Consider the following 16,746-nt stretch of genomic DNA (forward strand, 5'->3'; position numbering starts at 1 on the left):
CTGGGTGGTAGTGGTGGTGGTGGTGGTGGTGGTGGCTGTGGTGAGCAAAGAAGGGTCACCCTGTGGGAATGCCCTCCAGGCTCCGGTGGCCCGTTTGTGCCAGTATCTGCGGGCCATTCTTCGTTACCCAGACTCTACCTGAAGTATATGCTGATACCTCATTGCCCGCCTTTGGAATTCCCGGACCTGGATGTGTGTCATATTAGCAGCTGTGAAGACAAATCGAAAAAATAACATTAGGAACTGCATTGTGTGAAATGGCACAAGAAGTAAATCAGACAATACATCTACTGTACTTTTAACAGCTCATATCATCATACAGATCATTGATTGTCCATGAGGAAGTACATGGTAGGCCAGCCTGCAAAGGTTCTATCACACATAGCACATCCAAACCCTACAAGATGGGTAACAACTGGCATGTTTTGGCATCATAGTTCTGCCAGTTGTCAGCTAACAATCATGCAGCACATCCTCCGCCAATGCCAGGGCTACAAATGTCATTGTACAGGATGGAAATCTAGGGCCACATGATTTGCAAGTTGTAAATGGACTTGCTAGTATAGTACTCATGTGGGAAAAATGGTTGTGTATACTAGGTTCAGACAAAAGATTCACTGATTTTCATCAAACTTGTATCATCAGTCCTAGGTACACTATTCACAAACCCATGCCTGTGTTTGAGGGTGGGGGGGTGGAGTAACAACTAACAATTTCACACAACATGGACACCTAGGAAGCTTATGAAAGCTGGACATGTGTTTGGCTCTACACAAAACCCTTGACCAATCCCAGCGCCACACATGTCTGGAAATGCAGACCTTTGTCCACATCATATACTTCCAGTAAGCCATGACTTACAACAAACACAGATATGCAAGAACACCCCTGGCCATGAGTTGCATGCACACCTAGGCCATTGCACTCAAGTGCTACATACTCGTAGCACTACATGTGGAGCTACATGCTGCTAGGAAGTTCAACCTACAGTTTAATAAGTACATTAGTGAATTGGGAAGCAGAAGTCTGTGGGTAAGCATTTAGCAGCCCCATTCTGGGAGAATGGTGGTCTGACAGGCTGACTAAATCCCAGATTAGGTCCAGTGTGACTCTTGCTGATAGAAGTGTTATCCACATGACTCATCCCCATTCACATTGCGGGGCCTACAGGACTGACCTAGAATTCCTAAATAAGACAATAGGATAAGGATTGGCCAACTCCAAGATGGTGATAAAATTAAATCCCACTCATGGAACAAGACAAATGATTGGCCAGCGCATCACACCTTGCTATGTGTCCATCACACATCACCAGCAAACACAACACATAACAGACATATCAACACTTACTGGAGTTGTCTGGGTCCTCGAATGTAGCCACCTCGCCCACAGTGTAGGGTGCGGGTCCACCAGTAAGGCATGGAAGGGAGACATGTGGTCACATTCTGTGCACTGTCCAACAATTCCAAAGACAAATACTATGTGTAAGATTACATAAGTAAGTAAGTAATGCCACTCAGACATGATGATACTGCATCCGATATAGCACGGCTAACATCTACATACCATGGATCTCCTGTGAATTTTACACACATGCAGTGGCCCTAACTATCATGTGGTGGCAAACATGCTCCTTCATTAGTGAGCAGACATAATAATAGAGTGTATTCGTCTCATCATGTGTATCCAAGAGAGACATCCAAAGCCACTTTCCTTGATGAGTGCATTACCAGTCAACCAGCCATTGTGGCCATGACAAATTTATGAAACACAGGTACAATGTACAGAGGGGCAGGGACAGTTGTAAGCCCTCATGTTGTTACATTTTCTTCATTTGATGTGGCCCAGCTATGATGAGTTGCACCAACCATAGAGATATGAACCCATGTGCATACCTTTGGCCAGCCATCCCTAAACGAAAGGTGGAACAACAAACACCAAATACCAGTCTAAGATGTTAGCAGAGGGCAGCTTGAACTTTTGCCTTATGTCTCCAAGTCCAGATTTGACATGAATCCGAAATGACAAAGGGCCACAATAATACCTAAGATTTTTTGATTTCCGTAATCGCTTTCCTTACACACTCACCAGACATGCGAGACATATGTTTGGGCCACATTGTTATCATCAATGGATGTGAAGCCTGCACTCATTTTCAGCCTCATGTAGTGTTTCAAAAGTCAGTCTAGCTGTTGCGTCAACAATTGTAGGTAATGCATTGGAAAGTTCTATACCTCACAGGCAAATGTGACCTCTATCTATACATAATTGGCTCCTGATTTGTGTTGCTGTTTGACACAAAGGCGGCACCAACTTACATTAAGCAAAAGTATTCAGTAAGTTTGCAGAGCACTTGCTTCCTAACAGCTAGCAATTGTGGTCCTTAACATAGTACATAAATTACCCTGTACGTTTCCAAAGCATTCCACACACTCAACAACATTGCCGGCAGATATTGTACAAATCATCTGATGTCACTACAGAGCATTTAATCGTGCACATTTACATGATTTGTACTCACCAACAGGGCCACCAATCACAATTCCCAGGTGGTCCATTGGATCTTGCTCCCTGGAGATGAGGTCAGCCCAACGGTGCTTCAGCTGGTGGTCATTCCTTGGTGTCCGATATATGCGTTGCAGGTGATGCAAGACCTTGCCCCACTGGAGCCTCCGTGCCTCAGTGTGATACCCCTGTATCACCCGCCCACCTGCCTCAATCATAAGGGGGAGGAAATGTCACACCAGCCATATGAAACCCCCAGCTCCTCCTCACCCATCTTGCCAAGACGAGGCCTACCCAACATCTTGGCAGCAAAAGATAAATAGGGAATAAAGGGGAACAAAGGAGAATAAGGCGAAAGTAGAATATGAAAAACTTAAAATAAACAACAAAAACAGCCCAAATACACCCAAACTAACACGACCCACAACAGACTCCCAAAAACAACAAAGACAATACTATACAACACAATTGTACACAAAAAACACTCAGACAGGATACAACAACAATATTTTATTCACAAAATGACAAGAAATGGACCACACAGGAGACAAAAGCACAATTTAACCAGACAAAACTCTCAACACAGCCACACAGTCAGGAAGTATCACAGGCTGCAAAGTGAAAGTGAAAGTACACCCACTGTACATAATCTGTAAACAGGATATCCTATTACATCACTTCCTGCCTAAAATGGCAGCCGTTTTTATCTTTATGCGTCAAAACAATTTGACGCATATAGTCTGGGCGTCATTTTTTTCGACGCACAGGAGTAGAAAAGAGCCCGCATCCATATATTTGGAAATAGTCTAACACCTAACCAATTTTCGGAGGTTCAGTGTGGAAGAGTCAATGGTGTTTTCAGGGCATTGTGCGTCGTATTTCGGGCATAAGCGTCATTTTTTGATGCATAGGCGTCAAACTTTCAGGGCATTAACTGGGTTTGGGTCATTTTACCATTTTAATGTTATATTACATTTGTGACACAACTGAGATAGGCTGATTGCATCCACTTTGGTCTTGACGGTGTATGGGCACATGTGAGACATCATACTACTGCGGACCAAGATCCACTACTTCATTAACAGGATTTTCAATCTTGGCTGACGCACTAGATGGCCATATGTGTGGCCTACATATATGTATTGCACAAATTGGGCATGTTTGGCGTCAGGAGAGGATAGCAATGTGACGCACATAAGTACAATACCTCAATGCATATGGCTCAATGTGTGTGCATTGGCTACTAATATTGTTGTTGACCGAGTGTGTGTGCATCACAAGATGCATTATTGCAAATATGCTTGTATGAATGTGAAGTCAATGTGTCCACACCTCAGATGGAAGTCAGTGTGGAAATGAGAGAGGACATGTGTTAGTCATACATGTAGCAACATCTGTTGTGTGCACTTCCAAGATTTTGGGTAACGTAGACACCACAAATGACAAAGCATGCACTGGATAGATAGCAGATGCTTGTTCATGTCAATGGTCCAAAACTTGGCCATCACATGTCCTGGAAATTTGGATACTGCTTCCTAGGCACTTGTTGGGGAACCCACCGCGAGTCAGGCACATGTATAGACTAAGTGGGTACCATGTTATTGACATGGAAAGCCAAAGGTGAACCACAAATGTAATATCACCCCACAGTTGTGGTCATGTGACTGAGCCACAACTCTCCTGTAGCAGTGGTGGACCAGCAGACGAGACAGCACGTGGCCACATATTACCAGTGATCAGTTGAACAGAGGTGTCTGGTTCATGTGTGGTCCAGTGTTGATCCTGTATATTTTTAGGGGTCTATGTTGTCACAGTTTCGTCCAGGTCTCATCAGGAGTCAGTGGCGGCTATTCCTGTATCTACTGAGGATCCTTCAGAGATCAATGGAAGTAAAGTCAATGAGGACATGAGAACCTACATGGGGATGGTCCCACCCTGTCACTGCAGACATGTTGTGAGACTGTCAAAAGGGCAACCTTGGTGTGCTGAGTGAGATCATATCTCAGGAGTCATGTTCGGCAGGTGTCATTACAACATTTGTACACAGGTTGGCCTGTAAAGTTCCCACTGCATCTGGGAACATCATAGCCTCTGTGTTGATTAATCTTTCAGCTATTCAGCACGCACAGGCCATCAATATGTTGTGAGCAATCTGATTCAGCGTGTGAACTGTCAGGGTCCTAACATGTGTGGAATTTTCATGCACATTATCAGAGGTTGCTGGTTCTGCTGGAGGCACCATACCCAATCCCTGCATGCGGCCCTGATACACTTTCACACTTTGTCACTCATGCATACATGAGACCCAGACAAGGGATAGGCCATGATTTGGGTATTTGGAGACAAGGTTACAATTATAGTACAATAAAAAAAACAGATTATGCTGTACAATGTTTTTGAGTATGCATTGAGGAAGCACCTGACAAAATACCCCGGAGGAATGTGAGGGTTGGGAAAGCAAGTATGGTACATATGTAGACACAAGGAACCTTTAGGGTAACACACAGACAGGTGCCAGTCAGGCTGACAGGATGCAGGGTCAAACAGGATCCAGCAATTTCACAAGGTACTTACTCAGTGGTCTGACTAAGACTGGTCGGAGGAAGAACAAGACAGTTGACATGGAAGACTGTGTTTGTCCTGTGTTCTGGAAGGTGACACATAAACCCAAGGGCTGTGTTACACGGCTTATTTTTCTAACAATGCATAACAGTGTAATCGACAAAATGGCAGCTTCTATGCTGTTCCAAGCATCTGCAAGGGCAGTGCATGTTCAAATGGGTGGTCTGCATGGAGGTGCTCATGGGTGTGTGCTGCATCAGTTTCTCACAAGTCCTGTAGGTGAGATTTGAGTTCAAATGGCCAACAGTACCTTTCACATGGGAAGCAATCTACAGGTGATAACAGGGCTTAGAAACTACAATCCAGCGTATTAATTGACCTGACGTCCATGCAGTCAGATGTACTATGACAATGGCATACCATACGAAAGGGTGAAGCACACTGGATTACTATTGTTAGTCTGTGTGTTTGTAGAGGAGGGAATATCTGGGTACACATATTACCATTCCAGGGACCTCTTCAGACAGGTGGGGTGAGACCAGGAGCATGGGTGTGTCAGGAGTTAGGACATGGGCTGACATGTACATGGAATGTCATGTGTGCAATGCTTGTCATAGGTGTGGCACTTGTGCTGTCTATGTTCTGCTTATATGGAACTCTAGTCACAGATAGTCCTTGCTAAAATAGGTGCTGTACGACTTACTACTGTCAACGGTCTGGTCATACATTCCTGTTACCAATGCAATAGCACATCCACTGCCTCAAGTATGAGGCATTTTTTTCCCTTATTGACTGATGGTGTCTTAGTTGTGTGCCATATGCTGCGATGAACCATGTTGCCAACATGTATGTGTGAAATAGGTGTGGTCCTCTGCTATTGGCCTTCAAAGGTGAAATGTACAGGATATATGCAATTTACAGTGTGTGTGTATGTGACTGTTGCATAATACACATCACAATTGCTTTGGAATTTTCTGTGTCCTGATCGGTATGTCAGCAATGCTCCATGAGGCTACACTCTTATTCTGTTAGTTAGAGGTAAAGGTGAGCAAAAACGATTAGCCAGACCATGATATGGTGATAATTATCGGCGTTTATTTACATATGTTGCTACAGTGGTGATGGTGAGTTGTTTCAAAAGAAATTGTTCACAATATGTTGGCGCCTACGCAATCCAGCAGCTGTGTTTTGTTGTTCCCCCTCATGTTGCAGGCCAGCATACTCCTCTTCCTCCTCTTCAGGCATTTGTGCCTCTGGTTCTAATAGGGGAATGTTCCTTCGTATACAAATGTTGTGCAGGATGGCACATGTTAAAATGATCTTACAGACCATTTCTGGTGAATATAGGAGGCTGCCACCAGTGATGTCAAGGCACCTGAATCTCGACTTGAGTATGCCAAAGATCCTCTCGACTATGGTGTGTGTCCTCCTATGTGCCTCATTGTAGGCACGCTCTGCTGCAGTGCTTGGGTTGCCAAATGGTGTCATAATCCATGTCTGGATCCCATACCCCTGATCAGCTGAAAGAGGAAATGATTGGGATCATGTGGATGTAGCTTGCCCCATTCATATCACCTTGAATGACAGTAGTTGTCTTGTGTTGTCTGTGGCTCTTTTGTGTTATTGTGTTGATTCCTAGGCTTCTAGGATTCACCATCTGCATTGGGTTGTTTCCTTGGTTGAACGAGTGTTTGCCTGCTGACCGTTTGTCAGCAGTATGTTTTGGGATTTGCAGTGCAGTGTGCACTCCCTAGCATTGTGACTTGTGATACAGGTGTTCCTGTGTGTTCACTGGGAGTGAGATGATAGTTCCATACACAGATTAAAATTGACAGTGGTGGTAACACGTTAGCATCTATGTACCCTGGACATCCCATACCTTTAGACATATGCAATGGATTAATTTTAACATCAGTGAGATGCTTACATTTTGCAAGGTGACACTTAGCCAAACCTCTCCATACTTTGTGATCATTGACATATTGACATTAGACTGTACACTAATTTCAGATGTGTGACACGTTTACTGCAGACCTATCAAATACGGCTAGCGGTGTCACAACCTCAGTGTGTTCCTGTCCACATGTTGCTGTTGTGGTGTATGTGTTGTGTATCCTAGAGGGTTGCTGTGCAGTGTGTATATAAGTAGGTTTCTGTACTTACCAACAAGTAGTCCATTGCAATATCTTCCATCCTGGAAGTGTTGATTGATGATAGAGTGACGGAAGATGAATGAGTCATGGACACTCCCAGGATACTTTGCCACGATATTGGTGATCAATCCTTGGTGATCCACAATGGCCTGCACATTGATGGAGTGTGTGTGCTTCCTGTTGCGGTATAGGTGTTCAGTTGCAGCAGGTGGCACAAGGCGTACATGTGTGCAGTCAATAGCACCACGGTCTTGTGGGAATCCATTAATGAGGTAAAACCCCTGTTTTGTCTCCTGCTGCTTCTGCTGTGTGTTTGGGAAGCAGATGTGGCAGGGTGTGAGTCCGATGATGGCATCCAGTACTTTGGGCAAGAAGGCGGAGAATGATGGCTGTGATATCCCGCCAACCAGGGTGCCAGTGGTTTGAAAGGAGCCACTTGCCAACATGTGAAGTACATCTAGCAGCTTGGTTTCTGTTGGGATGGTGCGGGGTGTCAGCAAGCTGGGTGCCAACTGTGGCTCAATGTTGCGCAGCAGCTGCTGAATGGCTTGCCAGTTCAACCTGTACCTCTGGATGATGTCATGTTCCCTGAGGCCATGAAGGGTTGTCCTGGTGCGGAATATCTTCTACTGCCTTCTGCGTTGCCTTTGGGGTCCCTGCTGGTGTTGTGGTAGCTGCTGTTGTTGTTGCTGTGCTCTGCATCTGCGTGCACGCTGGATGAGAGGCACCTCCATTTCTCCCTTTTGCTGCTCTGCTGTTGCTTCTGTGTGTTCTGATTAAATACAGGTATGTTTGCCCCATTTTAATGCCTGCCCTGACCCAGGCCTTATTTTTTTACGCAAATCAGGCTGTGTGTCATTTTCCGCCTCCGCCTCCCGGCCGTGCGGGATTTGTGCCCGGAAGTATAAATACGACGCACGGGCGTTTAAGTAATTTTTTGGATGGGAACGCCTACCTTGCATATGATAAACACAAGGCGGTTTCCCGCATCCAGAAAATTATGCACACAGCGGGATGTTGACGTCCGCGGGCTCGAGCGTCAAAGTTTAAACATGGGGCAAGGTTTGCGCTGAATGTGCGTCAAAATGTTTGACGCACATTCGGCGCAGACAGAGTATAAATATGTCCCTTAGTGTTTTCTTACACTCCCTGTGACCCTCTACACACTACGCTAGGCCTGGGGTCCATTCGTGGTTCGAATTCCACTTTTAAAGTATATGGTTTGTATTGCCCCTAGGCCTATTAAATCCTATTGTGTTCTACAGTGTTTGCACTACTTTTCTAACTGTTTACTTACCTGATTTTGGTTCGCGTGTATATTTTGTGTATTTTACTTACCTCCTAAGGGAGTATATCCTCTGAGATATTTTTGGCACATTGTCACTAAAATAAAGTACCTTTATTTTTAGTAACTCATGAGTATTGTGTTTCTTATGATATAGTGCTATATGATATAAGTGGTATAGTAGGAGCTTTGCATGTCTCCTAGTTCAGCCTAAGCTGCTCTGCTATTGCTACCTCTATCAGCCTACGCTGCAAGAATACTACTAATCTACTAATAAGGGATAACTGGACCTGGCACAAGGTGTAAGTGCCATCAGGTACCCACTATAAGCCAGGCCAGCCTCCTGCACTTTCTAAGTGCATTTCTATGCATTTTTTAAAATTCTATTTCCTTACTATAACATCCCTGTAACATTTGTTTTCTTTCAGTGAATTTCTATGGTTTTCTAATGTAAAGTAATTTTAATTACCATACATTAATCCAACCACCACCGCCCATGGCCTACCGCCGAGTGTGGCCAATCCCTATAACCACCCAACCCTGTTCTAACGACGGCTATGCACAGCTGGGGTTGTCCGCAGGGCACAGCAGGGGTTAGCTGCAGGGCCTGCAGCCATCCTCAATAATCAAACCCCCACAACCATCCAACTCCACCCATCCACTCACATGAAGGGCAGGAGAGAGGGGGCAGGGCCGCAGCAATGGGCCAGACAAGGCAGAAGGGAGGGGATAGGGGCCTGCACATGGAAAACAGAGGGCAGGGGGCAGGAGGGCAGGAGCACCAAGCTGACCATGGAGGGCAGACAGGATGGGCGCTGGAGGCACAGCACACCTTGTAGGGCGACAGTGAGTCTATAATGGCATACACACAGACAACGGAGGGAAGGTGGGAGGGCATCAACTGTAGCAGCTCAAGAGAACACTCAGTGATACTAAAATGTTACATTTACCCCTCTGAGACCGTGAAGATGGCTCTAATCATTCCTCTATAAACTTTGACAAATGATGATCCACACCAAGTCCTAAATAGTCAAAAGATGCAACTATTGAAAAAGGATAATTTTTTATTTTCCTGGGGCATTTCATAAGGCTGCACGTCATACATTTTCAAAATAATCTGAGTTTTTCATTTGAAAATAAAATGACTTCAAATGTTGTTTGAATACGGCTTGCAGTATATATAAACTGTTTAAGGTCTCAAAGTGACCAAATTAGCCATGTTCATTGACTTATATTCAAACATTGCCTTTTGACCCTGAGAGCATGAAAATGGCTCTAATTATGCTTATTTAAGCTCCAAATGTGACGATCCATATCAACAAGTCATAAATAACCAATAGATGCAACAATTAAAAAAAGTTCAATTTTGACCTTACTGAGTCATTTTGTAAGTCCGCAGGTCTTCGATTTTCATCAAATATTTTGCTTTCCTGCTTGAATATAAAATGACTCCAAATGCTGTTTAAATCACTTCCTTCAGTGTATAAACACCTTTTAGGGCCTCAAAGTGACCATTCAGGACATTTTCTTTGACTTTTATGAGTAATCAAAACTTTGCATTTTGGACCTTTGAGAACATGAAAATGGCTCATTTAAGTTCTTATTTAAGTTAAAAAAGTGATGATCCACATCATTAATTCATAAATAGTCAAAAGATGAAACAAATGAGAATGCCCCGGGGACCGCCATCTCATCGGGGCTATAATAAAAATGGAAGCGTGGACCGCACGCCTCCCTCAGCCAAGAGGTTCCCCAGAATTACATTTAAATAGAGTGTGGGCAGGACACAAGGCCTCCCCCTTGAATGATAGCAGGTCCGTTTCGGACCCCCACAGTCCTGGGGACCACTACCTCTCTGGGGCTATGCTTGTTGGAGGGGGGCTGCGTGGCCCCCTCCTGAGGCCACTGATGGCCCAGGGACTGCCACCCCTCAGGGTTGGCACCTGCTATGTCCCGGGGGGCCCTCTCCTGGGACATGGCTGTTTGCTTTTGCTTGGTGGGAGCTGACAGCTCCCACCAAGCAAAAACTAACAAAGTCTGCTTTCTGCAAGAGAGCGCTGTCAAACATCTCTCTCTTGCAGAAAGCAGAGGTTTCATCTGTCTTCCCTGCACACAAATATGCGTGCAGGGAAGACATATGAAAACATTGCTTCCATATGCAGGGAGCTGCTACTTAAAGCAGCTCCCTGCTTGTGGGAGCAATGCCGGCTCCCATAGGACGGGAGAGCCGGCTAGGACTGTGGGGCCTTGAGGTTCCCCTTGTGCTCCTGTCACTCTCTCTCTCTTTCTCTTGCTCACTCTCTCTCCACCATCCCATAATGGGACGGAAGAGACAGTGAGAGAGACAGTCATTGCAATGGTCTCTCCATGCAATGACTACAACAAGCAGTCACCTATGTCATAATGCTTAAGGTAACAGACCCGCACATGGAAAAGTTAAGGGTTCTAGTCCAGGTGTATCTGTGGTCATTTCCCTACTTTACTTTGTTTTAAGTTTAAGGTTCATTCTCAAAGGTGATCTCACTCTTTTTAATTATTAAATACATTTTTCTTTTCAATTTGTTCTGGAATATCTCATTTTAAGTATATCATCCATAAAAGACTTGGGGCCAGATGTAGGTACAAAAAAATTAGCGACTCGCAATTTGCGAGCATGTGCGACTCGCAAATTGCGTGTCGCTAATAGGAATGCAGGTACAATGTCCGTGTACAATTTGCGATCGCACCCAGAGTCGTAACGCAGATAGCGAGTCCGCTATCTGCGAGGTCGCTGTTTGCGACCGCGCAAAAAACGGACTCGCAATTTGCGAGTGGGTGTCGCAAATTGCGAGTAGCATGTAAATTGATTGCAGGTGCTGCAGAACACTCCAGAAACCACTCCAGAACACTCTGGAAACACTTCCTGGCACATCATGATGACATCACAGCCAGGAAGTTTACAAATACACCTGGGAGGAGGGAGGACCACACCCATTTTAAACTGCTGCACAGCCAACAGGAGGAACAGCAGCTACAATGGCTGAAACACCAAGAAAGAGAAAACTCAAATTTTCTGAGAAGGAGTTGGAGGTGCTGACAGAAGAATGCTGTCAGCACTATGATGATCTCTTTGGAAATGCAGCCCTCAATGTGCCCGACTCAACCAAAAAACAACTCTGGCTGGAGATTCAAGAAAAAGTGAACTCCCTCGGGGTGAGCCACAGCAGTGTGGATGAGATCAAAAAAAGGTGGTATGACCTCCGCTCCCGGACCAAGGAGAGGGTGGCAGAAAGGCTCTGGGAGATGAGAGGCACAGGAGGGGGACCATCATCCATACCACCACCCACACCCCTGGAGGAAAGGGTGGAGGAGACCCTGGAGCAGGAGGCAGTGACAGGAATAGGAGATCTGGACACCTCTGAGCCCACTACATTAACCGGTGAGTACCATGTGATATGCCTGTACCCCCATCAATGCCATACCCCCACCCACCATGTACACAGGGGCATGCACAACCAAGGTAGCTCCATTTCAGGGTAGCAAACACCAGAATGATGCATTATGGGAAATGTAGTCAAGTAGGCAGTTAATAGGCAAATGTTTATTAGGAAGTGTGCAACAGATAGTAGACACTAACAGTCTGTTCCGCATGTCCCACAGGTCTCCCAAAAGACACCACCACAAGCCACAGCAGCCAGCCCCATGAGGACAGCACAGGAGCTGCCACCACTCCCACCTGCACCACCAACACCATCCCCGTGATGTCAACACCTGCTGCAACATTGGTTCAGGAGGCTGCGCCAGCAACAGCCAGGAGTGCCACAGTAGAGCACACAGGGCATCCACCGCTGCGCAGGCGACGCAGGTTCAGGAGAGCAGGGCTGCAGGCCGAGTCCGGCTGTCCATCTACCACCAACACCGAGGCACAGCTGCTCCATGGTCAGCGCCTGCAGAACAATATGTTAGGGGGAATTAGTGGGGTGCTGCACCGCTTTGTGAGGAGCAATGAGGCCAGCATGCAGCAGCTCCATTCCCAATTGGACGTGATTGGCACAAACACTAGGGACCTAGCCCTGTCCATGAGGGAACTGGTGGCAGGACTACTGTCACAGAGCGAGGGTGGGTGGCGCAGGGACCGTCAGCTGCTACAGAGGCTTGACAGGATGGCCACATCAATTGGCAGACTGGCAGTTAACACCACTGGCCTGTCGAGAAGGACAGTTGGCCTCCAAGTAGAAATGGGCCACTTTGCAGGGGATGTGGCTAGAGGCCTGGGCCGGATCACACATGTGATCGATTTAATGGAGGCACAGCATCTGTCCAGGGGCACAGGGGACACCCCCCAGGACAGCGAAGAGGGGAAGAGGGCTCTACAGTGAGCAGTGTCTCTGCCAGTGACACTAGGGTGCTCCGGAGTGGGAGTACCAGGCAGAGCACTGCAGAACAACCTGGGACCAACCAGGCTGGCAGAGGCCGCCGTAGGACATAGACTGAACCCTGTCCCTGATGTTGGGGCACATGACAGCAATGTGCCCCATGCATGGTTTGCTTTTTGATGTTCATGAACAGTTAGTCATTGTACATAGTTCAATTTCTGCACATATTAAATACTTTTTTTGTTCCACTTAACAAATGGAGTCTTTGGTCAATAGGTGAGTATGGTTGAAGTTGACACGTACCTTCCAAAGTATTGGGTTGCGATGTGTTCCTGTCTCAGTCTGCCTTGATTTGCTATACTCCGATCCCCAGGATGGCGATGTGGTTGCTCCTGCTCATCATCCTCTGAATCTGGGTCTGCAGGGGTGAGAGGTAGCCCACGTCGGGTGGCAATATTGTGCAGGATGGCGCATGCGACAACAATTTTGAATGCTGTAATGGGGGTATACTGGAGGGCACCTCCACCGTGGTGGAGGCATCTGAACCTTGCTTTCAGCAATCCGAAGGTGCGTTCTATTATGTTCCTGGTCCTCTTATGTGCACTGTTGTATCGCCTCTCGGAATCATTGCTGGGTGTTAAGTACGGAGTCATTATCCATGGGCGTAGAGCATATGCACTGTCACCTGTTGGGCACAAACATTACACTGTTAGAAAGTCCTGGTTGGTGTGCACAGTGACCTGTGTGTATGTCTACGAGGTGTATGCAGCTCTACCTAGGAGGTATCCGTCTCCAAACTCCCCACGTTCCAGGCGTTGGTGTATCCCACTGTGCCTGAAAATGTAGGAGTCATGGGTACTGCCTGGAAATTTTGCAACAATGTCGGTGATGACATAATGGGCGTCACAAACCACCTGAATATTGAGTGAGTGGGTACACTTTCTGTTGCGGAACAGATGTTCCAGGTTTGCAGGGGGGCATCATTGAATATGTGTCCCATCTACACACCCTATGACATGGGGAAAGTTGGCAATCCGGTAAAAGTCCAACTTGGTGCTGTTCATTTCTGCCTCATTCCTGGGTAGGTATATGAAGTGAGACATGTGTATGAGTATGGCATCTAGGAATGCCCTGAGGAACCTTGACAGTGCACTTTGAGATACCCCACCTGCCACAGCAATGACCCCCTGATAGCTCCCTGAGGCCAAGAGGTGCAGTGAGCATAGCACTTGCACATGTGTAGGGATGGCGCAGCCGCGCAGCGTCTGGCGTTCTAGCTGTGGTTTTAGTAATTCAATTAATTCTAGTATGGCTGCGCTGCTAAGGCGGTATTTGTCATATATCTCTTCCTCAGTTTGCTGGAAGAGTGTCTGCCTTGTTTTGTAAATCTTCTCCTGTCTCTGGCTCCTCCTCCTCCTCTGATGGGCTCCGTGGACTCTCCTCCTCACTGCTATCAGGTATATCTCCGCCATCTTGAGTAACCCAGGTGCCTTCTGGGTCTCCTTTTATACTTTGGTAATGGTTACCACCTGCTCTGAGTTAGTGGAAATGGGACATGCAAACTGGGCTTTTTGCGACTAGTCACAATTTGCGAGTTGCAATTGCATACGGTTTGCGACTCGCAAAGTGCGACTTCCTATTTGCGGGTCGCAAAATGGGGTTGCAATCTTTGCGAGTTGCTAACGGCTCGCATCGCTTTTTGCGAGTCGGAAATGGGATTTTTGCATCCCATTTCCTATTTTGCACAGTCGCAAATAGCGATTCGGGGCATTTGCGACTCGCAAAACTTTGCTACATCTGGCCCTAAAATACACTGTGTTTTACCCCTCTCTCTCTTTTTCGCTCGCAGGGCCATATTTATACTTTTTGACGCAAAACTGCGCTAACGCAGTTTTGTGTCAAAAAAATTAGCACCGGCTAACGCCATTCTGAAGCCCCATGCGGGCGCCGTATTTATTCAATGACGTTAGCCGGCGTTAGCCGGCGGCGCTGCCTGGTGTGCGTGAAAAAAAACGACGTACACCAGGCAGCGCCGGCGTAGGGGGATATGGAGCTTGGGCGCCAAAAAATGGGGCAAGTCAGGCTGAGGCAAATTTTTCGACTCAACCCGATTTGCGCCATTTTTTTCGACTCCCAACCTTCATTGAAATGACTCCTGTCTTAGCAAAGACAGGAGTCATGCCCCCTTGCCCAATGGCCATGGCCAGGGGACTTATGTCCCCTGGGCATGGTCATTGGGCATAGTGGCATGTAGGGGGGCACAAATCAGGCCCCCCTATGCCACAAAATATATATTTTTTAAAACTTACCTGAACTTACCTTAATGTCCCTGGGATGGGTCCCTCCAGCCTTGGGTGTCCTTCTGGGGTGGGCAAGGGTGGCAGGGGGTGTCCCTGGGGGCTTGGGAGGGCACCTCTGGGCTCCTTCCGAGCCCACAGGTCCCTTAATGCCTGCCCTGACCAGGCGCTAAAAAACGGCGCAAAAGCGGCCGTACGTCATTTTTTTTGACCCGCCCACTCCCGGACGTGAATTTTGCCCGGGAGTGTAAATACGGCGCACATGCCTCGGAGTCAATTTTTTAGACGGGAACGCCTACCTTGCATCTCATTAACGCAAAGTAGGTGTCCACGCTAAAAAATTACGCAAACTCCATGGACTTTGGTGCTAGACGCGTCTAACGCCAAAGTATAAATATAGAGTTAGTTTTGCGTCGGAATTGCGTCAAAAAAAACGACGCAATTCCGGCGCAAACAGAGTATAAATATGCCCCTCAATTTCTCTTTTTTAATCTCTTTCATCCACTCATGCATTAACTTAGACCCTTACACACCCACTCACAGACCCATTCACACTCATGCACCCACGCACAGACCCACTCACACTCACGCACCCACTTACAAACCCACACAGACCCTCGCACACCCACTCACAGCCCCACTCAGACACTCGCACACTCACTCACAGATCTACTCAGACACTGACACACCCACTCACAGACCCACTCAGACCCTTGTTAACCTACTCACAGACCCACTGAAACCCTCACACAACAACTCACATACCCACACATAAATAGACGTACCCACTAAGACACTGATGCACCCACACTCACACCCAGAGAGAAACTCTGACACCCACTCTTACCCCCAGATGCACCCTCTCGCACCTATTCTCACACCCCGGCTGTGGCCACCTCCTGCCACGCATAGCCTAAGGACTGTGCGCAGCATGGGATTGGGTGTTTAGGGGGGTTTGCCACAGTGTCTGGAGATGGTTGGATTAACATATAGTAATGAAAATTACTTTATGTTAAAAAAAACAGGTGAATTTCTACGGTTTGGTACGTTTAAAAGGTTAGCCTAACTATAGTGTCCCTGTAACCTTTGGCTTTTTAAGTGAATTTCTATAGTTTGTTAGTATATATATAGATAAAGATATATAGATATAGATATATACACAACTTCGAAGGCAACGTCATTGACTGCAGCCGCACCACACTTCGCTTCATCCATGATCTCCAACAGGGCAGGAAATCTCCGACACAACAGGAATAAAGTGCAACATTTTTAATGAAAAACAGCAGCAAAACCACAAAGGAAGGCAAACGCTTTTCGGCTTATGCCTTCAACTGGACACCTTAATCCACAACTCCCTGAGTTTTAAACAGCCCTTCCATTCCTCCTCCCCACCTCGGAAGCAGTTAGACCATTTACGTTCTCCCCCATAGTGCCAATGTATCAAACAGGCACCACCTTCTCATGGTCAATATAATCATAATCTGTGGTGTTCCCATAATAAATTAAAAGTTGTCAAACAATAATATTATGATGTGTCATCAGAGATCTACATGTTTGTATCAATATAGGTAACAGTTGTTAAAAATTCA

The sequence above is a fragment of the Pleurodeles waltl genome, chromosome 12, assembly GCF_031143425.1.
Source record: "Pleurodeles waltl isolate 20211129_DDA chromosome 12, aPleWal1.hap1.20221129, whole genome shotgun sequence".
Lineage (NCBI taxonomy): Eukaryota > Metazoa > Chordata > Amphibia > Caudata > Salamandridae > Pleurodeles > Pleurodeles waltl.